General features: G+C 36.7%; 1 protein-coding gene across 3 annotated transcripts in view; it reads left to right on the forward strand.

The window, feature by feature from the left end:
* LOC138186713 (coiled-coil domain-containing protein 137) overlaps positions 1-25129 on the forward strand; it is a 98709-nt gene that overhangs the window by 31678 nt on the left and 41902 nt on the right. The gene's annotated exons all lie outside the window — the stretch shown is intronic.

Consider the following 25129-nt stretch of genomic DNA (forward strand, 5'->3'; position numbering starts at 1 on the left):
TGATGGAGGGAACAGTTTCGCCAGCGAGCAAAGTTGCTCTGTTATTCTTCTTATCACAACGAGCCGGCCACTGCTTAGTCTCCCCTTCCGTTTTCCTTCCATCTTCGTCGCCAAGTTTATCCACCGTCGGTCGCATATTTCGGCGGTTGCAGATGTATTAAGGCTGTTCATCTCAATATTGGAAAACTTGCCCGAATAAATGAAGTTCTGGCGCGAAACAGGAATTCTCTCGTCAAATTGCGAGTAGCTGAGGGCAGAGTTTCTTTCCACACCGAAACTTCCTCGCTATCGTTTCTTCTCCACCTTTCTTTCCCTTTCTTCCCTTTTTTTCTTTCGCTTTCCTTTTTTTCTTCCTCAACGCGTGACCCCGGTATTTCGATGAATTCACCGGCTAACAATCCCACTGTGCACTCTGCTTTGTCCTCCTTCGGCTTCCTCCTTCGCCGAGATAAAAATCTGATCGAGGAAACGTGTTCCCATTCGCGAATTAATTGCGAAACGCGTCTCTTTGCAACGCGTCTCTGTGGCAATCCATTTGGAAAATGTATTCCCGTCTGTGAATCTTCGTATTAGTCGTTTATTGCGAGTCGGTTCATTTTGATTTCGTTGCTTTAACCAGTTGCCTGTTTTTGACGAGTATACTCGTCGTGAAGGAACGAGAACCTTGTCAGTAATAGAACTCGAAAACGGAACAGTCGTTTCGTTGCAACTTGATTCTGTATTATAACAGTAACACGTACTCTCTGTTTCACGAGTATACTCGTCGTTTAATTTTTCCCACATATTTTAGCTACACAAAGTTTCAAAGTTTTCGAAGAGGTCGCGACAACCAACTGGTTAAACGTGGTTTATTTGTAGTATAGTTATAAGTATCGTACTGTTACATCAGTACGAGTACGTAATTGAATATTTTCTCGTTCCTTCGTCAGCATCAGACTGCGGATCTTTATGCCACTGTGGTGAATTTAAAGATGCAAAGATTCAGAGGATGCATTGATACACAAAGATTACATTAAAAGTATAAAACGCGCAAAGTGGTGCGCTGGGCATAACTTTGAGCGGGCGAAACAAGTTACCGTGCAGGTTCCATTTCTTTAGTTCTCAAAACATGAAATTGCATAAAACTTCACAGTTTAGCAATAGTCATATATATATCTAACTGTATCAAAGTGTAATTTACCATATTGCAACAGGTGTATTAGTATAACAAGTATAACTGCGGAATTTAATTTCAAAAATTCCTTACGGAGCGCGCAGCTGAAATGAAGCAACGACGAGTATATACGTCGAACGCGTTGCAAATGCTGCCATTATAAATTTTACGAAAAAACTAAAAGTAAAGTTTATTCGATGAGAAATTAGCCATTCGTTATTAAAAATTCAGTTGATTTCAGTGCGGTATTTCTCGAAACAAGGTACCACATAAAGTGGCACTTCGCAGGTCGAGCACCAGTAACGTGACTCCTTACGGATTCCATTTTTTCAGTAGACTGCACATGATCGAAGTGGATTTGCTTTTGATAGTATAGCTGGTATAAAGTTACATAAACTGGTATAAAACAAAACAATTCAGGGAATAGCCGACATACGCAGCAAAGAGAATAATCAAACAATCGAACGATTTTTTTTTATAAAATACGTAATAGATTTACTGGAAGTATACAGGAAACATACCACTAAATGTCAATTATGTTAGTTTTTACTGAAATTGTGAGTTCTTGTAGTAAATGGTAATTTTGTATTTCACACAAGTGTACACACCAACCGCGGTGAAATAAAGTTTTCGATCGACGTATATACACGTCGAACGCAGTTAACTGATTAATACGCAACAAGCATATCCATTGATTATTTTATACAAAGTTGAAAATTCAATTGCCAGAGGTCTACTATCTAATTCTTAGGCGACTGGAACAAGCGTTACTAAACTTTTTTTTTTGCAGACAAAAAGGAAGTTGTGGGAAGTTGCTAAACTTCCGTGGACGACCACGGCGGTTTAAATCAATTCGAAAAGTTTTCGCCCGACGTCGAAAGAAATTTACAGAGCTTCCGGACGTGGGCTCAAAAAATTCTCGAGTCGCGCGTGCAGACGCGAAAATACCGCACCACCACGGAGAAAACAAGCGAGATTAATATCCATTCTAGGTAGAAAAATTCCGTCGAAATTTCTTTTGCATTCTCCGCGTTGAATACGACAATTTTCTTACTCGTCTTATTTTTTTCCAAAGGAAAAAAAAAAAGAAAAGAAGAAAGAAGGGAAATAGAGAAGGATATACAAAACCATACGCGATAAGGCAAGCGATTCTGTTCCGTAATGAAACTTATATCTTTCCCGTTTCCTTCCGCGAGATGGGAAAAGGAAGGGATGCACGTTAATCTAAGAATTTGTTTCTTCGTTTGCTCCACCCGCACCTAAATTGTTGCGCGTTGCTTTTTAATGCCTGGAAAACCGGCGAAACTTTTTCCATGCGCACACGAGCCGCGATTTATTAGGCGATGAACGGTTTAATAAGATTCAGATAAAAAGAGGCTTATGAGATGTCTGGCTAGTTGCACGAGGAATCCGCGCCTCGTCGCCTCCTTTTTACGTTTCTTCTTTCCTTCTTGTTCGTATCGCTTTCTACGTGGATTACATACGGAAGTTGGCTTTATTAACATTGCTGCCAGGTGGACGAGATAAGAGTTAATCGGTGGAACGTGGCTTTATCCACGCCGAACGCAGACGCAACTAATAGTTATCCAGATAGACGTTACATTGTCACGTAAAGCAGCCCTTGATCCTCCTGCTCTTTTTTCAATCATGCGTCCTTCCAATGGTTGAACCTTGGAATTATCAGCTAAAATGTCGAGCAATTTGTCTTGTAATTTAATTTAATTATTTCATCGATTAAACAGTCTTCAGCATAGAAAGAGAGAGAAACTTAGAGTAATTAGCAATTAGTAATTATTTAATGGATTGGACAATTCTTAGCATAGAGAATTACATAAATACAGCGTAATGCTACGATAAATCTAAAATAAGTCTGACGCTTAATACTAAATAGTAAATTATTTAATAAACGATAATCTTGGCGTGGATATGCACTGTATAGGAAAAAATGTATAGGCACTTCTCGGTCTGGATTGTTCTTCCATGTTCTTACATCAACTCCATTAGATTTCACTGAATTTTGTATTGTATCGTAGTACAGCGAAGGTGAAAGAGAAGCGAAGAATGTCGAGAGGGAACCGCGTTTGTGAAGGTAATTTTGCTTCGTGTAAAATTAACGTCTTGCAACTCGTTTTTTAACTCTCGCACTACCGACGCGCAGTCCTGTAATGGATCATTCTGGATCCAGATACTGGATCCACTCCTCGTTCTTGTAGCACTTTTGTACGTGGACGTTGTCCGCTTTCGTAGTCCATTATTTTCAATTTTAATAATGTTTTTCTCTTCTGTTTTTTTGAAAGACGTACAGAGATAGAAATCGATATCCTTTTGCATTATTTTTCAACGAATCATAGATACGAATATATCAGGAGCGAAATACAAATAAACAATATTTATCCCGCACAGTTGCAACGTAACGTGGTCGTGAAATTGAAATAAATATTAGATTGTTTCTTTGTTAGATTGAAAAGTTTCTTTCGTTTTTTTAATGTTATATACGCCACATTTTTTATTTAATATTATTTCCATTTTGTAGTTATTTTTAATTTGTACTAGTACCTTGTACTTAGTATTAGTAATTTGTATTAGATCCATTTTGTAGTAATAAAATATAATTCGATAAAATAATATAAAACAAAAAGTGTTGTCCATCTGTTTATTATTTCCTTATAGAACGAAAGAAACTTTTCGGACGACCTAACGCAATGATTTTTGGTAAATATCGCATCCCGCCGAGATAAACCCGACACGGTCGCCCGAGAGATAAGGAAATATTAAATATTTATTACTCGATAAATAATTTCAGACTTATTTCTCCCGTAAACTAATCGGCGAATCAATCGGTCGAGTCTAAAGAGGATACAAAACAAAATGGATAAAAAATATTTTTTGCACAGTTAAAGGGTTAATCGAACCGGTTACGGGTTGAAAGAGAATTCTCGATGAACCATCCTCGATCCGCTACGCGAGAAACAATCTCGGTGTTGAAACGGAAAGCGCAACGTCGTTTGCCGCCGGGGTCAAGGGTTGAGAAACTCTCGAGGAAATGGTTTTCAGGGAACATCGACGACGACCACGGGCAAAATAAATTTATTTAGCTTTACCACTCGGAGGGAAATAACGCCCGCTGTGTCTACCACGTATTCTCCTCGTACGATTATATCGTCGAGTGCCGCGTGTATCTCCATTCGCCGAGGATAACAACACCCTGTTCGATCGTATCTTTAGTTGTCCGCTCATGCGGCTGATATTAAGACGAACAGTTGTGGGAATGGAAAGAAAGAATCGCGTTTAAAAAGCATTACGAATGAAGCGAAACGACGTGTAATGAATTCAAGACGCGTGGCAAGTTGATGGAAATTCGCGTAATAGACAGAAACACACACAGATTTGTATAGACATTGAAGTTTACTTCGCCTATTTTACGCAAGATCAATTGCATCGGCCTATTATTTCAAACACTCGCTGTCTTTTCTGGCCAAATCGTCGAAAATAAAATAATAATCTGAAATAATTGTTACTACATATGATCGTTCTACGGATTTTTGAATCTTATTGCATCGAGCTTTTGGATGAAAAAGCGACGATCCTAACGACCCGACACTTAGCCACATGGCGTTCCATTGCGAAACTTTGAACTAACTTTTGGACAGTTAGCGAGTATATCATAGTCGTTAAATGAAATACTAGTTTCAAGATTATTTTGTTCGTCCATTTTTATGATTCGATTAACCAGTCAACTGCGTTTGACGAGTATACTCGTCGTCGCTCGAACCCCATGAGAAGATTCTGAGACTAAATGCCGTTGTTAACTGGTTCAAATAAAACAGAAGGATTGTACAAAAATAGGGAGAAGGAAAGTAGTGAGATGTGCTAACACACGTTTGTCAGCTGTTTTGATCGTGATTGCATTTTTAATCCCAAGATGTTAAAATCTTGGGCAAATTGATCGTCGGCAAGCCAACACCGATATCTAAAGATTAAATTTGATAAAAATTATCAAGTCGCGGCAGAAACGGCGTTGTTTCCTAATCGCGGGAACAGTCTCACCGTCAACATTCGCACTCCTCCAAAGGTATAAAACTTTCCGTGTAATATTTTTTCACGATTAGAAGATTAAACGCAGACGCTGCTATCAGAATCTCCGGATCTTCCGAGAAATTCGGCTCGAAATGCAGTAGTGACACGGTATTAACAAGGTGATTCAAAGCTTGTGTCGCATTAAGTCGCGAGTAGATTCGTAAATCTTACGAACTGCCGGCAAGCGAGCCAGTAGATAACGAGGCAAATATTCCAAATACCGGAGACGCGTAATTTAATCTTCGTAGATTCGGGCAGCACAAAGTCTGGAGCGCGGAACGCATTCCCGGCAGACATTTTCGCTGTTGCTTTTAAAGAGCACCGTGGAACCAGCTGCTCTGACCGAACGATGTTCTTGCGAAAAAAAAGAAAAGTTTGTTTAGGAACTGGATAACTCGAAACGGAGCAGGTGAATTTCATACAATTCCGCGTCCGCCACGTGTAACCGTATAGAGCAGGAAATTGTATACACAGGCGAATTAAGCAGATGTTGGGTAGCTTGCTTTGAAGGATTCATTAAATGCGAAAGACTGTCTGAATCGAAGGCAAACGCCAAGCGACGAATAGAATTATTGTCGTAAGACAGATGTTTCTATAAAAGATTAGGTAACTTTGTGAAATTTCTAATTTTTTTGGCAACTGTTTTGGCAAAATGTAACTTCCGTGTCTCGAGTTTAAACGTGTCGTACGTTACGATGATTGCAGATGTTTGTCCTAATTTATCTTTTCAGGAACGTAATTGGGGAAGAAAGTTTAAACAGAGATTTGTTGCGCGTTTTAAATAATAGGTCGAATATTTTAGTTTACATATTTGACGTATTTTTGCACGTTATGTGCTTTCCGTACACTGTCGCATATTTAATTTACATCGTTACGATTCATCGAGATATACATATACGTAGTCATAGTTGACTATAATTCAAAATAATTGTATAACACCGAGTTTTATTTTAATCGGCTACCAGCATCATTCGAAAGTACATTTTAAAGCACTAAACTCTCAAACAACTATATTTTCAAGCTTCGAGAAACTCTTCAGCTGATTCGATTGGCAATTAGGAAATTAAATAAATAATCGTAAGAGCAATTAATGTATATATCAGTGTCTCTCGAATCTCGTAATTTATCATTTGTTAAAAAGAAAAAATGATAACGCATTTGCTCGTTGAATACATTAAACGACACGCGTATCTATGCGTATATTAGCGATATCCTTTTAACCAATTAGCTGTTTTTGACGAGTATACTCGTCATGAAGAAACGGCGATATTTTGTGTCAGTACGAGTATACGATAAATAATATATAGTATAGAAAGTAAGCGATGACGAGTATACTCGTCATGACACAAAATATTGCCCTTCCTTTACAACGAGTATACTCGTCATGACACAAAATATTGCCCTTCCTTTACAACGAGTATACTCGTCATGACACAAAATATTGCCCTTTTTTTACAACGAGTATACTCGCCATGACACAAAATATTGCCCTTTTTTTACAACGAGTATATTCGTCATGACACAAAATATTGCTCTTTTTTTTACAACGAGTATACTCGCCATGACACAAAATATTGCCCTTTCTTTACGACGAATATACTCGCCATGACACAAAATATTGCCCTTCCTTTACGACGAGTATACTCGTCATGACACAAAATATTGCCCTTCCTTTACGACGAGTATACTCGTCATGACACAAAATATTGCCCTTTTTTTACAACGAGTATACTCGCCATGACACAAAATATTGCCCTTTCTTTACGACGAATATACTCGTCATGACACAAAATATTGCCCTTTCTTTATGACGAGTATACTCGTCGTCGCTTACTTTTTGCGACACGTGTTAGGTGCACACTTTTATAACTTTTACAACAGTTAACTGGTTAAACGATCATATTTTCTACATAATCACACATCGTTTTAGAAGAAAATCTGATTGCAAATATTTTTGATTGTCGCTGTATATGCATCAAAAGACCAATTCGAATTGCCTCGTTCGGCAGTTGTTCGATCAAGTCTGTTGATTTTGGTTTCTGCAATTCTGTTTGGACAGATTCTAGCTCGCCACTGTCTTTTCCGTGCTGCTTGTTGACTTGTTTTATCTTATCTCGTGGAGGATGCTTAAACTTAATTCCGACACGATGATGCCTCGATGGCAATAAAATTGTGCGTGAACGTCGATCGACCGTGTTTTATCGGTCTGGCTTTATCAGCTTGGCTGGCAAGAAACTCGTTACCTTTTTCTCGATTACCTTTCACTTCGTCGTCGGATCGGAAAATCTCGTTCGCCTCTTGAAACTGTCGCTAAAAGCTGTGTAACCTGGTTACTCGACGGCAGAAGGAAAAGGAATATCGTTGAAGTCGAACGACACCGCCCAAACGATCACAAATTTTCCTATTTCTTCCCTGTCAAAGCGTTTGGTGAGACGCGACTCGTCCCGTATCTTTCGGTCGCGATAATTTTTTAATAACCATAATCTTCCTTATCTACGAAGAAAGAAAATTGTAATTCGTGTCACAGTTTCTACGATTCAATCGGGAACTTGGAAGCCAACGATCAGGCTGTGAATCTTTCCGCATTTATGGGATATTTAAAGATACTAAAATGCACAGAATAACGCACATAATACGAAAAAATGGATAAAACGTGGAAAGCACGATATTCGTTGATAACATTTAGTGGATAAGCCAGTTATCTGCTTAGGTTCTATTTTATTGCTATTTGTGAAAATATGAATTTCCATAAACATTTATATAGGTAATAATCAATGCTATATAAAAATAATAATGAAACCACTTTTTAACATATTAATAACAGCGTTTAATTAATAATCTGGAAGATACAATTCGAACAGAATCATTATTTTATAATTATTATGATATATATAATATTTTATAGCCATATGAATTAGTTTCTTCAATTAACGAGTAGAAAAAAATTACAAAATATCGTTTTTAAAATTCTTATTATTATTTCCTATTATTTATATCATCTTCTCGCGATGAATCAGCTTACCAGAGGCAAGTAACTTTTTCTCGAAAATTGCATATTAATCGCATACTGGCGTAACGAAACCGAGAAGTCGAAAAATCGTGTCGATTAGAATCAACATGGTCTAACATATAATACTCCATTTACCTGTTGGAAACCGAAAAACGATAAAGTCTTACACGCACGCCTGTTATTTCCCCTGGTGACTAATCAGCGAAAGGTAAATCGTTGTACCGCAGGTCTTTTAAAAAGAAAAGGATCAGAAAGATTTCGAAGGATCGCCGGACTTTACGACTTTCTCCTAATTACTTTCTATTAAAATTCACATAAAAATATACGAGGGCGAATGGAACGACAAAGAAATTTACGATTCGCTGGCGGCACGCAACTCCCATCCGCCGGGCCAATGAAATTTTAAGGCCAGACACGGAATTAATTAAACGACACTGCGTACGACAGTGTACGCACGGCACCAATCAAAAAATTTCCCCGCTGTAATACGGTGTGTCCATGTTCCATGCGACAAGTGATCGATGACACCCTGAGCAACGGTGCTTCCGCAATTTCTGATTGTTAACAGTATCTACCTAACGATTCTAAATGAGCTTGGACACATTGATTTATTCTCAGAACGTAGAATTCGCAGAGTGACCTTATGCAAATTTTACACGGCCCACTGTAAACCTAGAAAATCTTATTATTTAACGGCGATTACTCGGAGATTAATTTTACTTTATTTAGTTAGTATCCTTCGTTACAAAGCATGTGTGTGTGTGTGTGTGACATAACAGGTTTGTAACGAAGTCACCGGAAAATAAAAGCAGTAGAAGCCATCGAATTTGTATCGAATATCGGCAGGTGTCTTAATGCTTGCGGCGAGCGGTATATCTGGAACAAATTTGAAGAGTTTCAGCTTAGACCAGCGCTTCTTAAAGTTTCTCCATTCGCGACCCAATTTTTCCCGAATGAATTTTACGCAACCCTGGTTACATGCATAAAGAGCTGCAGAAAATAGAAAATAGATATGTACAAGTAAAACATTAATCGGTGATAAATCAGAGAAGTTTCGGTTCAAATTAATCTTTGTCAATCAATGTTTTATAATTTTATCACCTATTTCCAGTTATCTAAATTTGCATATTGTTTAGACAGTAATTGATTGTTTGCTTCTGAATATTCGATATAACAGGGTATCATCCGACCTTTTTCAGAGTTAGTCGATGTTGTTCTGATTTTACAGTCGTCAATGATGGAAAACGTCATTTCGCAGCGGACGTGCGATATTGATCATCGTAAGCGTGTTTTAAGCCAATTTTATGAGATCGTTGGAAATTTTATTCAAATTCCGAGAAAAAATCCATTTTAACGACATTTTTTAAAAATTGCTGTTTTATACATAAGTCGATTCTTGGTCCTTCAGCCAGTTAGCTATTGCGAGCTCTTTGAAAAGCGACGACGAGTATACTCGTCAAAAACAACTGACTGGTTAATGACAGATGATGGATGTTTTTTTATTTCACCGGTCTGTGTCAGTTGTAGAAATTTTCACGACACCATAATTCCTTTACGCGATCCCATACGGGCTTCGAGAAACCCTAATTTTAGCCAAACGAGTTTTGTATCACGAGGAATTCTAAAAATAGATCTTACCATTGGACAAGCTCCATTGACAAATTTCCGGTTTTCAACTGTGGCATAGTATGAGTCAGACAGAAATAAAACTGATAATTTCCGTTACAACGAATTATTCAATTCTCGAATAGCTACGCGCTAATTATATTCCCTGTTAATCTTCTCTATTTTCCATCAAATTTGCTCGATCCAGTAATCTAATTCATCGACATGAAAAAATTACAGAAAGCCACAGCAGATTGAAAGATAGCGAGCAGAAACCATAATGTAATTTTCTCATTTCCATTCGATTCTTTCGCTATCCTCGTCTGTACATCTGCACAGTATGTTTTTTCCTCGTTCTAAGTGTTTCTTTATATCGTCGTCTCGGAAAGCTTGTAAGCGGTCGTAAATCGAAGAACGGTCGATTAAATAGCTTTTGTCTAATACTCGCCGCTAGTTGCAACACAGCACAGCGAAACGATATTCTCGTTGAAATCCAAGCGCGATAATAAAACAGCTTGTTTGCCAGTCGCAGCTTCCGATGTATCTTACTATTTTATGCAGTGACGAGTCGTGCCGTATTCGGCCGAGTCGTTCATGAAAATAGTCAGTTTGAGTCATGAAATCGGCGATCGTCACGAGCAGCTTGGATTCCACTTTTGCAACAAACGATGCGTCGTTCTTGGCACGTATCGCGTGAATGTTTAACAAGGATAAGTATTATCGCGGCGCGCCTTGGTTTTTCCATCCAAACCGTCGATAAAGCTGTCTCGTGAAACATACATTGTTTCTTTGGATAATTACAGAAATTTTTACAGAAATAATTAGCAAACGTGCTGTTAACTCAATTTAATTAGGAAATAATCATTTCCATATTTTTACTATTTATATATTTACTGTTATCTTTGTACTTTATATTTTATATGTTAACTTTAATTGTATTTTACTATTATTTATTATTAATTATATACTTTTTATTATTTATTATATATATTATTATGAACTTAAATTTTAATTGTTCGTATTGTATTTAGAAAATTGTAATTCGAACATGTTTCCGTATATTTTCGTACTTTTCAATTATTCTCTGTCGCGTATTCTATATTCTCGTTATCATTCGTCCGAACATTCGCATGTTTCGAAAGTGTACTTGAGAAAAGTTCAACAAGTTTTGCGGGGCAAGAGCGAAAGACTATTTGACGGCTTGCAAAAATTATTTACTAAATTAGTTGCTAATAATAGATTCTAGGAAAAACAATAGTTGAGCGTTTAACTTTGTAATTTTTCATGCTCTTAGGTTGGTATGTTTTTTTTTAACGCAAGGCCGAATTATTTTGGGTTGTAAGATTCTCGAAATAAATATGCAAATATCGAAGATGCAGGAATTTACGGCCAGTTTATTACATAAAGTCGAGGCTTCGTTGCGAGTAGAACGAAGAGTATAATTGAACTACTAACCACAGTTTTCGTATGAATCATTTTTTATTGTCATTGAGACTAATAAATTCGCTGCTACTGACGCATACGTTGTATCTATGACATTCTATGAAATTATCCAAGTAATGCAGCTGACGCAACTGGTGCATTTTTATTCTTGTACGTTTCGATAAATTGATTTATTTACGATATCCAGTTTTAGCTTTGTTCAATTAAAACAATTTCCCTTTTCCTTGAAACTTAACCAGTAAATTGTAGTAAGTAACATCCTCAACCAGTCAACTGTTCTTGACGAGTATACTCGTCGTCGCTTACTTTTCACGACACATTTTACACAAACACTTTTCAAAGTTTTCAAAGAGGTCGCAACAGCTAATTGATTAATAGAACTGGAATTAAGACAATAAATTGAAATAATCGAGACAATAGATACAGTCGAGATAACAAACAATACAAGTACGTATCCACGTTCGAAATATTCGATTAGTTCAATTGCGCTCTTCGCGTCTTGTTACAAGCACATAACAAAAATACTTCGAATTAATGAAAAAGCCGATTCAACTCTGCGACAATGACATTAATAAATGGTATACCGAGTTTTCGTGTTAGTTCAGTTTACTCTACGAATTCCAATTCTATTCCACTTCATCCTCGTTCGCTATAAATCTGAAGGAAAGATCTCTCTTCCTCAGCAAGTCATCGATTGATTCCATATTCCTGCAGAACGGACCCGATAGACTCCGAACAAAGAGACTTTTATCGAAATCACAGAGTGGTTCGTCAATTTTTCGGAATTTACTGTGTTCTCTGCTCCGCTTCTCTTTTTAATTCTTCTTCTTCTTTTTTCTTTTTTTTTTCTCTCCTTCTTAGGAGGGAAGAGTCCTCGTGTTGACATCGAGTAAACTTTCTTGGCTCTCGGCTTCGGTTCTGAAAGCGATCGGCCAGCACTCGATGCCGAGTAAATAAACGCCACGCGCCTCCGACACCCCGCGAACCATTATTAGCAGCGGAGAATTTGAAAGTGATCGATATTCCGTCGTCACACTGGGCCCGGCCCCTTTTATCGGATTAATGAAAGTCAAATTATCCACCCTTTCTTGCCCCGATGTTTACCAGCCCTTCTTTCAACGATCAATTTCGATTTAAGAGGAAAATGGAGCCGCGAGAGATTCCTCGTAACTCGCTATTTCTCCCACGCTCCAGGGCTCAATAATTATTTTATTACACAGTCATAGCTTTAGAACGTTGTTTTGTTCGTATTCCACAGCCTCTGTATTTTTAATTTGTTCGCGAATAAAAGACTTCTTTCAGCAATGGAGAACAGCGTAGGAAATATCTTTTGTCATTCGCCATCTCCTCCACGAGACGATCGAATGTCAGTTAATCGTCTTACGATACAGTTGCTTCCATATAACGATATAACGTTCGCTTGTCGCTAGATTCTTACCTTATCATCTTTGGACGACCCTCAGGAATTTCTTTTATCTGTATGGAATTCACCACGTGTTTGCTGTTACCTACGTTTCTCGATTCTCTACTGAGATTTCATCACGTATGTGTACCATTGTCGAATCACCATGACTAAACCACGTTTCTCGATGTTGGTATTATCTCGAGTAATCGTAAAAATTAATTATCTCACATTTTTACGCGTAACTGTATGCTCGCCTACCAGGTTGACACGCGCGAAATCAACGCACATTTATCTGAACTTATCGGAGGGCAAATATAATGGGAGTCGGCGTTTAGATTATCGAATTTAATCGCCAGGCGCCAAGTATTAATCCAGCCGACGATACACATTTTCTGCCAATACACGAAGTTTAGATAACGTGCGAACGTATTAGAAGATCAATTTGTATCGCAGATACGGGCCACTTTGGCTAATGACAATTCCATTTACTTTTACGATTGTCTCGCGAAATATTATGTTCTATTACGTTAGAAAGAAATTAAAAAATGACTATAAAACGAGAAGAAAGTATCAACGTTTCTTGCATTAGCTGACTTTCCAAATAGAGTAATTAAAGTGGACTTTCAGCCATCCGCGTCCTGTTTAACCAAAGTTTCGTATTATCCGAGATGCTTTGAACATTACCATAACTTCATCTTTTTTGTCTGACACGAAATGTTCACGCGAACAGTACAAACGTGTGAATAGTCGGGCGTTGGAAAGCAGTTCATCAAATTTTCAGTCGATAAATACTTAAATAAAAAGGATGAAATAGTTAATTAGACCTAAATACAAGCACAATATTATCAAAATGATTTTATCATACGATTTACGAACACTGATCGATCTTTCCGTATTATCCGAAACACGTTTCTCTGAAATTTCCATTGTAATCTGAACTCGCTCTTCTAATTATCTTCATGCGTAACATAAGATTATATGAGAAAGGATAGATAGCAAAGAGAGGAAAAATTAGTGGAAGCTTCTTTGCAGCGAAACGATGTTAGAATCGCGTTATCAATGTTTCATATGATCGCGGAAGATAACAAATTTGAAATGCACCAGCGTTTTTAACTGGCGCATCGGGCGAAACAAGTCTCAGCACGTGCGATGCAGAACCGTAAAACACGTGGCTGAATACGGCGATCGTTTAGAACGTGGATGGTGCTCGTAAATCGGCGATCGTGTTTAAGACGGATGCAAGTTGCTTGCAAACTGTCCATATATGGTCACGAAAGTGAAACGAGCCTGTACAAAATTCGTTACACAATTTTCCTATCCACAAACGTCGCATATGCAAGTCAAGGTCTGACATAATTAAAGAACTTTCCATTGTATTTGCACATCTGTTTATGTGGAACGTTAGCATAGTTTTCTTTTCATATAAGATGTAATAGTTGATTTAAATGACTAAGCAAACAATCGATAAATAGATGTTGCACGGTAACTATGCGGAAGTAATTCAATTCTACGAGAATTGTTTTGTAAATGTAGCGAGAGAAACGCGATGAATATGAATTCAGAATAATTGAAGAAATTCTGTAGTTTAACATTAACATTACCAGGCCTGATCAAACGACCAGTTTCAAAATTTCATTTCAAATTGTACGTTCATTGTTGTATTCCTTTCGTTCGTCTAACTTTATGTAAATTCTTATATTAACAAAAGTTGAGAAACTGATTAATCGGATGATACAAGAATTTGCGTGAAGTTAGACGAACAAAAGAAGTAACAATGAACGTACAGTTTTAAATCGAATTTTGAAGCCGATCATTTGACCGAGGTTGGTAAGGTTAGTGTTAACAAACGGGACACTAACAGAGCCAAAAGGAGGTTTCGATAGTGTCAAGCGTAACCTTTACGCCGCGTAATAAATTTCTCCAGTCAGTTTCGAGTATTTCCACTTTCCACGCAAAGGAGAAGAAAGATTGAAAACTTTAGGATCGTAGGTTCAAGCAAGTTTAATTTAAAAAAGATTAGTTCTATGAAAAAAGAAGTAATCCGAGGTAGACAAACTATTTTTTTACGTTTTAAACATTACGCTCTAATTTTGGCAATTAGAAACTCATCGAAAGGAAAGATTTCCGCGATCGAACGAGTAAATGCACCGATAAAAAAGTAGCTAGCAACCCTCTCGAGACGATTTCATCGCGTTCTACGGGAATCGCGATAGTTTTTGTGCATCCATGACACAGAGATACACGAAACTGAATTTGTTGGTAGTAAAACGTTGAGGAAAGGAATCTCTGGAGGACGGTGGAATCGGTGCCGACGACGATTACGAATTTCGCGCGATCTAAGAATGCTGGCCATCGGATTCCAGCATTTTTCAGCGATCACAGGCCGGAAAACCGGTGCCCATTTAATTCCTATCCGAACGTGGCGAGCTTGGGAATGGAGAGTTGTACGCGCTGGATCGCCTGTTGGACTTGATCGCGTTTACTTTCGTCGTTTTCTTGGTAAAGCCTATATGCCACGGGTGATTAGAGATTTGCAGTGAAAGGAAAAAAGAGGAGCGATCTTTCCGCAAGTTCTAAGAGAATATTATTTGCTCCATTTCCAAGAATATTTTAACACTAAGATTACCAGGTCCGGTCGAACAACCGGTTTCAAAATTTAATTAAAGATTGTACACTTATTGTTATTTATTTTGTTGATCTAACTTTATGTAAATTCTTATATCATCTGATTGGTCAGTTTCTCAATTTCTGTTAATATAAGAATTAGCCCAATTAGGTTATTTATATTCTGTTTTAATCGCGTACGATCGCAACGCGTTTAATTATTAAAGGATACGTAAACACAAGGGTAATTAACATAATGACGGAGCAAAAAGCGATCCAATTTCGAAAAAAGCTTTTCATCGAACCGATACCCTGATTGTAATGAGTTTCATCGTGTGATTAAAGGTTGGTTGAATTTCCATGTTCTACTCGGATATTATTAATATGTACAGTGATATTATACTTCGATTTTTATTCCTTTTTCCTTTTAAATACTTAATTGGCTCTGTATAGTTTGGAAATACCTGAAATGTTAGAAATTTATTGTCATAATTCCACTCTTAATTAACGCTAGCGATAATTTACAAGTAAACTGTGGACGTTCATGTAAAATTATTATATTATCTGAATAATCAGTTTCTCAATTTTTGTTAATATACGAATATACATAAAGTTCGATGGACAGAAGAAATAACAATAAATGTTAATTAATTTTAAATTAAATTTTGAAACCGATCGTTTGACCGGGTCTGGTAATTTTATTGTTAATCGTAAATCATTGGATCATGGTGATCTTTTTAACGAAGAAATAGACATAAAAATTATTCGAAGAATGTAAAACTACGTATTTAAATCTTTTTATGGAAGATATTTATGTTCATAGAGAAATCGGATCGATATGATTGGACAGATTTTAGATGACAGTAATTACACTTTACGCGGTCTTTTAGGACAATGTGAATGGAGTTTAGTATTCAATTTAATATACCAGTTACGTTAATTACAATACGCCCTACAAAAATATTAATATATAATAAATATGTTAATTAATAATCGTTTCAGTTTCATTATTTTAATTATGCAATTTCGAATTATATAATTGGAACACTACGGTCTTATTGCTGAAATTTCTAGGTGATGGTAATTAATACAAACTATAGATTATACTAATATGTTCTGGGAATCTTATATTGTCTTCGTAATAGCTTCTAATTACCCTTCTTCATATGAAATGTACTAATTTCGTTGGTAATGTTAATTAATTCAAATCGTAGATTATAGTAATATTTTCTCAGAATCTTCTATTACCTTCGAAATAGTTTCTAATTGGCTTTCTTCATAAAGAATGTACTAATTTTGTTGGAAATATTAATTCATTCAAACCGTAGATTATACTAACATTTTGTAAAAAATCTCCTTAAAACAGCTTCTAGTTGGCCTTCTCGATATAAAATAATTTCATTAATATATTACAATTTTATTATAAACTAATTTTATTGGTGATGCTGATTAATTCATAGATTATATTAATATTTTGTGGCTATATTACATTATCCTCGAAATAGTTCCTAATTGGCTTTCTTCATAAGGAATGTACTAATTTTGTTGGAAATATTAACTCATTCAAACCGTAGATTATACTAACATTTTGTAAAAATGTTATACTTCTCCTTGAAACAGCTTCTAGTTGGCCTTCTCGATATAAAATAATTTCATTAATATATTACAATTTTATTATAAACTAATTTTATTGGTGATGCTGATTAATTCATAGATTATATTAATATTTTGTGGCTATATTACATTATCCTCGAAATAGTTTCTAATTGGCTTTCTTCATAAGGAATGTACTAATTTTGTTGGAAATATTAACTCATTCAAACCGTAGATTATACTAACATTTTGTAAAAATGTTATACTTCTCCTTGAAACAGCTTCTAGTTGGCCTTCTCGATATAAAATAATTTCATTAATATATTATAATTTTATTATAGACTAATTTTATTGGCGATGTTGATCAATTCAAGCCATAGATTATATTAATATATTTGTGTTTATATTAATATATTAATATATGTAATATTAATATTACATTACCCTCGAAATAGTTTCTAACTTGTCTTGCAAATATAGAATACGTTAATTTTGTTGGAATATTCGGTGGAATCTTACGTTGGTAAAAATATCCTTTGTCATAACAGGATGTACGAAGTCTTTCGTGACTGGTTGAGTGTACCATTAACTTTTCATCGCATAATTTGGTCAAAGACATCTTTCTTTTCGTCTGCAAGCGGTCGTGTTGTCGCTGATCACGATCAGCTGGAATTAAATTCTTGGAAGGACTTAAGCGTGTCGTTGACAGAGACGTGGGTGTTGTTTCAAATTCCTCGTGTCTCGCCGATTACCAAATTTCTTCTTATTTGTTTCACATAACCGAAAAAAAGGATACAGAAATTTAATCGTGCATTAACATTTATTGCAATTCGTTTTGAAACCAGCATCCATTAGCCCAATTAAATTATTTATATCCTGTTTTAATCGCGTACGATCGTAACGCGTTTAATTATTAAAGGATACGTAAACACAAGGGTAATTAACATAATGACGGAGCAAAAAGCGATCCAATTTCGAAAAAAGCTTTTCATCGAACCGATACCCTGATTGTAGTGTGTTTCATCGTGTGATTAAAGGTACGTTGAATTTCCATATTCTCCTCGGTTATTATTAATATGTGTAACGATATTATGCTTCGATTTTTATTCGTTTTTCTTTACAAATATCGATAAATCTCACAAAAGAAATTAATATTACATATTTATATCTTTAATCCTTAATTGGTCCTGTAGAGTTCGGAAATACCTCTATGTTATAAATATATTATAATTATAATTTACAAATGTGCACGTTTACGTAAATTCATTTTTTTTTTATGGGTACGTCTAAAGCAATGCAACTTGAAGATTTTGTTTCATTAGATAAATGTTAATGACCATCGCATTACCTGGATATTTTATATATTTTCGCATATTATTTGTATTCTGTACATTTTTCAAATTTCTCAACTTTCCCAATCTATTCTACTTATAAGCTAATTTTATACTTTATAAGCATACTTTTAAATCTTTTATTAAAATATCACAGGTATCGTCACATTCTTAGAAATCTAATCTAAAACTTCTAGATTAATCATCAAACAAGTTGTCCGACCACTGGGGGCGTGTCCAGTCACGAGAGAATTTATTTCCTTTACACTATCCATTACTCATCGGCAATTAATCGAAGAATCAATCTATTCTTCCATTCGATGTCTTCTGTAATCAGGGTCGTCGTACCATCTTTGAATAGCTTCTATATTTTACTCTGCAAGCTCTTAAATAATCCTCGATAATTGTCAGACGTAACGACGAGTTGAATTATCGACGACTCACGATCAGATAATTTCCCTCAACACGCTGCTACTTTATCGCAGCTCGCAGCACGCCAGAAGGACTTTAGCGCGATTCTCACTCGCAACCGCAACTTTCTTCCTCGTTGCCCGACTTGCAGTTGATGGCTCGCTCGTTATGCTTTCTTTATCCCTAGTCGCGCGTTTAACAAGACAATTCGTGTTTCGAGTTCTCGACGTGCAACGCAACGCAACGCCTCGGCGATTTTTCTTTTCGCTTCGATCGTGTTTCGCCTCGATGGAACAACTGTTCTCTCGAAACTTTCGACGAAGAAAGTGCAGCGGGATATTTGCATCTTTGAGTCGCGGAAGTGGATTGTTCACAATCGCTGACGCGAAATCAGCATAAAGAATTATATCGGATCATCGAACAAAATGCGCGAATAAAGTTTTGTACCAACGTATATAGCTAATGCGTTTTTATAGAATCGACGTTTCGTTGCATGATTTTTTACCATTCATTGGGCCAAGCCTCGTGAATAGCTTTTCCAAGGAAACTAATTTGTTTTATCGAGACATTATTTCAAGTAGCTTTTTCTGTATCTGCCATGAGAAGTACGAGAAATCTTAAAAATAAAGGAACAATTACGTTCTCCTATTGGAAATACGAGCAACAGTGGAAATAATACGTTCCGTCTGTCGATAATTCCTCAAACTCGAATTTCTCGGAAACTAAACCTTAAACGAACAAACCTCGTTCCACGTCTTCTTCTAATTTTTCTCATAAGGAGTCACCTCGTGCCCGTTTGTGCGTCTTATTTTGCCGCACCACCCTGTATATAAATATACAACCACATACTTTGTCGCACGCTGTACGTCTCGCGTAATTTATTCAAGATCCGCGCAACTTCGCCATTTGATCCATTCGATCCACTAATCCCATAGAATTATGTAGAATCGCCTGAATGATCCGTTTTATTCTCCCTGTAAATTCGAAAACCAACGATCAGAATTTCCTTGGTCGACGCACGGCTGCAGGAAAACCCGGAGGCAATTTGGCTGGCTGCGGAACAGCATGGTGGATGGTTTTTCGCGCAACTATAGGTGCGATAAAATCGGGGCTAACAACGATGACAACGAGCGCCGGTAGAATGAGAGGCCATCGTCTATGGCAACGGTCGCTGTCCGATTAATCAGAAATTAATAGGGCACAAGTAACGCGGCAAATTTACAGGCAAATGTTTTCACTGGTGATTAATATTCGCTCGCGTGAAAGGGGAGATCAGGGCCGTATAATCTGGCCGATCGCGTCGCACCGATGTTAAATTATTTCCACTATGTTTCCATTACGTTCCATCGATTAAACCATCGTCGTTTTCCATCCTTTAATGGTGTCGTTTTTATTTCACGGTTAAACCGTTGATATCCCACGTTCCTCTCCTCTTCTCTTCCTCTTCCTCTCGTTCCATTCAGTTTGGTGCGCGTACGCGTGTGTAAGAGCGTGTATGCGTGTGTGCTCTGTTGTATCAGACAATAGGGGAACGAACGATGGTCCATTGCGGCAGCGGAAATTAGGTGGACAAATTCGAATTGTTTGACAAACGAAAGGGAAATAAAATATCGTTTTCATCGAGGTAACGCCTTGTTTCAGGGCTACAGCGATTACAGTTTGTTACGCAAGTTCAGATGAACTTGCTACGTTTGTCTTTTTCCCCTCGGCAAGATTAACCGAATAGACAAATGTGTTTCTATTTTGATTGTCTCAAATATGAGCTGTAACTTCTGACTCTCCAAGATGGATCGAATCGGTGAGGTGACAAACAGTACACGTTTCATAGGGTTTCGTTCTAATTATTTCGCTTGGTTCACATCGGAGTTTTCTGAATTCGATGTTTTTTTTTCTTTTGACAAGATCAATGGAATCGGTGAGGCGAGGAACAATGCACGTTCCACGTGCTTTATTTGAATTATTTGAAATTTTGTGAATAGCTCTTAAATAATATTTCTCTGGCAAGATTAATCGAATTGGTTTTTCTTTTTTTTTGGTAGACTTTTTACAATCAATTCTCTTTGAGAATTATAAGTAAATTATTTTGGCGTGGTACTGTAACTTGGATTATAAGAGTTTATAGTTTGTTTGATTCTAGTTGAATCTAACGCTTCAATCTAAAAGTTATTGTCTTTTTAGTCTGCGGATCTGATCCGTCGTGTCAAGTAATTGGCTAACTAATGGGTTTTGGTGGTTGTTAACGTTTATATTATATCTGTTACTAAATTTGGATATTTCTTCTTTAACTGTGGGTATCTTAAGGTATTGTTTCGTTGGTAATATACCAAGGTGCATCTATTAAGAATCTTAGAGTTTTTGATTGGAATCGTTGGAGAATTTCTATGTTGGAATTACTCGCTGTTCCCCACAGTTGGATCCCATAGGTCCAAACAGGTTTTAATATGGCTTTATATATTTTTTTTTGTTTATATTTGGTCGACTATTTACAATCAATTCTATTTGAGAATTATAAGTAAATTATTTTGGCGTGGTACTGTAACTTGGATTATAAGAGTTTATAGTTTGTTTGATTCTGGTTGAATCTAACGCTTCAATCTATAGAGTATTGTCTTTTTAGTCTGCTGATCTGATCCGTCGTGTCAAGTAATTGGGCAACTAATGGGAATATGGCTTTATATAGAATTATTTTACTCTGCATGTTTAAGTTGGAGCGTCTGCCAATGAGCGAGTAGAATTTTTTTACTTTTGATTTCAGTAATCGAATTGGTGAGGTGAGAAACTATTAAGGTTTTATCTCGTAATAGAAAGAGAGGAAATACGTGGATGAATGTATAATAGAAAATATATTTAAGCAAGTTTAAGTATAAGTACAATGTGTATGCTAGTGCAGATCCGCACGCTAGTCTCAAAGCCATAGGTCTATGGGTATTTATACAGTTACGAAAACTGACATGTCTGTACCTCGTTGTATCATCTGTGCAAGGCATGTTTCTAGAAAAAAAAACTATGAGGCTGAGAGACCCTTCAAATTGATTTAATGCTAAACAATACTCAATTGCTTCGAGGGCTAAGAAAACTATACTTTAGAAAAGGTGTGAAGTTTTTCTAGAGGTGGAATCCACTTCAACAGAGATGGCGCAGGACTCAAAGTTTATGCAACAATTGTAATTGTAGTTGTCGATCAGTGTACGTTCCATCTGTCGTCTGTCTCATAAAGACCCGTACTTATGTAAGTATCTGTGTATAACGTAAACGTTTTCAAGATCGCTTTTTAGAATTGATACCGTAGCTTAAACCACTTTACACCCATACTTATCAGCTACTCCGTGTTATCAATTGGAACGGCATATTTATTTTCTTGATCAACGTCTTCTGGACCTTCTCGCGCACGATTTACAACTGCATATCATTTTGTTCCAATTACATCATGTTTTTATTCGATATATACATTTGCAATAAATATCTTGTGCCTTCTATATACATTTCTATATTTGTTTCAAGTTTCATCAACGAAAATAACGATAGTCGAGTATCATTGCAATAATTCTGTAATCGAGAGGTTGATGGTTCTGTGCGAACAAATGAATTGAAAAGTATCGAATGAAATTTCGAGAAAATCGAATTTCCAGTTACGACTAAACTACCTTTAATTTGGAAAAATACGATTTCAAAACGTTTACGAACAATGGCGTGAATTTATACATCGAACCATTAACGTGAAATAAAACTTCAGTTAATAATTAACTAATAACTAACATAAAATTTAACGGTGTACTAAATTCGTAGATGTACTTTCTATCAGCGTATCTAATCTTTGATCGGGTTGAATCTTCCTATAAAGCTATTTGCAAAAAAGGAAAAAAATGAAAATAACTTTCCCAGGAAAGATAGACATCGTACGATTTTTCAACGCACGCTGTAAATTATGAGTCGATTTCGTAATTTCTGCAATATTATGCAGTCCTGTAAGACGAATCGTCTTATATATTTCCATGATATTAGAAGGATGAAAGTGGCGCTAAAGGAACCGAAGAAAATCAGTAAATTATAGATCGTCTCCTCGTGTTTCTTTCTAACGATGCATTTCTAAAGTGAGATTATTTCCTGTGAAATTAATCGAAAGAAACGAATAAAATGTTCGCCAAAGGCTGTGATCGTGTAAATAGCGAGGTAAACCACGAGGATCGTCGAAATAGTGGCCAGAATATATACGAGCTAATACGTACAGCGTAATCATTCTTTATCACGGCAGCTCGAATCGTTTGTGTTTCTACTGTAATATTTCTAGGTGGTTAGCGACAAAGGACACGGATAATCTTCTTTCGTGCAATATTCGGAAAAATACGTTGCCGGTTAATGCGTTTCTGGATATGTATCGTGGCAATAAACGTTGCAGAAGCTCGTTTCTTCATTCGCTACTTATCTTTTGCACCTGTTTATCTACGGCCATATTTCTGTTCCTTATGAGAATCCTCGTTTTCCCCTGTGCTATTTAACTTTGTTATCGACAACCTCGATTTACCTAGCGCTAATTGAAAATAGTTCATCTCGTTGTCTCTGTTTGAACGAAATTGCAGATTTAGGTTTCGAGTTAGGAAAAAAATTGGGCCCCCTTTGCACGATAATTTACCAATTAACAGTAGCAGCGAATCGACGAGCGATAAATTCCGGGCTATCGCGTTCACTGCCACGCGAATTTTCTATATTTTGACCTGGTAGCTGCAACAGATTGAAACATACTACGCGTGATATTTAATCTTCGCCCAAAATATCACGTTGTATTTGCGCACGATTTTCTGACAATGTCGTCTAAATGATTCATATCGTTGGAAGTTTTTAATCCATGAAATTTGTTTTACTTTAGTTATTCTGAATGATTTACAAGTTTATGGTCATCACGGCTCGCCGATAACCACCGTGATAGTCGACACGTTATAGACTTGTTTCATTCGCACAAAGTTTCTACAATTTTACAACCCTATATCGAATAGTTGTAATCTGTAAACTTTCCTTCTGCAACTTTATTCTTTTTCTTTCTTCTTTCACGGCCAGATTTATTACTGTTATACAGAGGAATTTCTTAGTATTTGTAATTTGCGATTCCCAACTCGTGTAACTTTTACGGTGGTGCTAGTCTATGGAAAATTTACGTCTAATATTATCTTAAAATTCTTTAGAAGAGATTTATTCTAGATTGGATTGCGAGTTGGAAGATTTATCAGAAAAATCAATATGTGTGTGTGTGTGTGTGTGTGTGTGTGTGTGTGTGTGTACATATATATACCGACGAGCATCAAATTATTCGTTCGACCATCGTCCAGAGCATCTTCACTGAAATAATTACATACAGATTAAGCAACGAGGATTCAATTACATCTCGTATCTCGTTGTTTTGTACATAAATTCGTAGAAAGGAATGATGTAGAAAAAAAAGAAGCAAAGGTCTGGAGGATGACTAACCGCTCACGTACAGAACGTTTAGAAAAGAGACTCGTTGACTATCATTTACGATAGATAAATTAGTATTCGTATCGCTGTTAGTAGAATACTTGTATCTAGCATAAATTTACATTCAAATATCTTCGTTTTCGAGATTTAAATTTAGTTACAAGTTGCTGCGTTACATTCGTCGCCGTTTCGATCCCTCTGTCACAGACAAATATTTTACTTCCATGCTTCGCTAATATTTCATTTAAAAAATTCACATCCTAAAGCGTGTAAAAGTCATTTGTTCACGGAACTTTCATCTGCGCTTCTTCTTTCGAACGAGTATGGCAAACAGCAGTCTTTTACCGCTGTTTTTATTCGAAAGACGTAGCGAATCGTTTAGTGATCGATGGCAATCGTTTTGTATCCGTAAAAAGCGTTCGCGAAGCGGTCGAGACTGCCGATTTTTCACCTTTGTTCATTTATTCCGTCGATTTTTTTCCACCGGCTACTGGGAAAAATCGATCGATTTCGCGTTATCGTGCAAGTTTCAGCCGCGTTTCCATTTTAATTCGCCGCTGTTGCACGGCCTATTTTTCACCGCGACGATTGCTCGACCAGTTTTGTTTCTGCGTATTTCATCGATCTACCGGAACCTCGATCCTTTTAAGTTCGTTTGGTCCAGTCGTGAATATGCCTATCGGATGAAAATGGCGCAATTAGTGGAGGCAGTAAACAGAGTAAATTGCGTTGTGAACGCTCTGCAAAGGTACTCGTAGCTGGTCGAAAGTCGGGCGGATCTTTCGCCGAACAGAACATTTCGTCGAGCTTAACCGGTTAACCGCGGAATTAAGTTTCGGAAATCTGTCATGGGGTTAGGTCATGGAGTGCGTAGCTAAGTACGAGCGAGTATACGACGAAGCAAAGTTTTTCTTTCACGTGTATACTCGTCAAACGCAGTTAACTGGTTCGTGCGAATACAATTTTAAAACAGTATGAACGAGACGAACACGAGTTAGTCGGAATTTCAATTTACAGAATTTAAAGTGAGAGTGATAATTAACAATTTC

This window comes from Bombus flavifrons, chromosome 14, assembly GCF_040668555.2.
Source record: "Bombus flavifrons isolate JBK064 chromosome 14, iyBomFlav1_principal, whole genome shotgun sequence".
Classification (NCBI taxonomy): Eukaryota; Metazoa; Arthropoda; class Insecta; order Hymenoptera; family Apidae; genus Bombus; species Bombus flavifrons.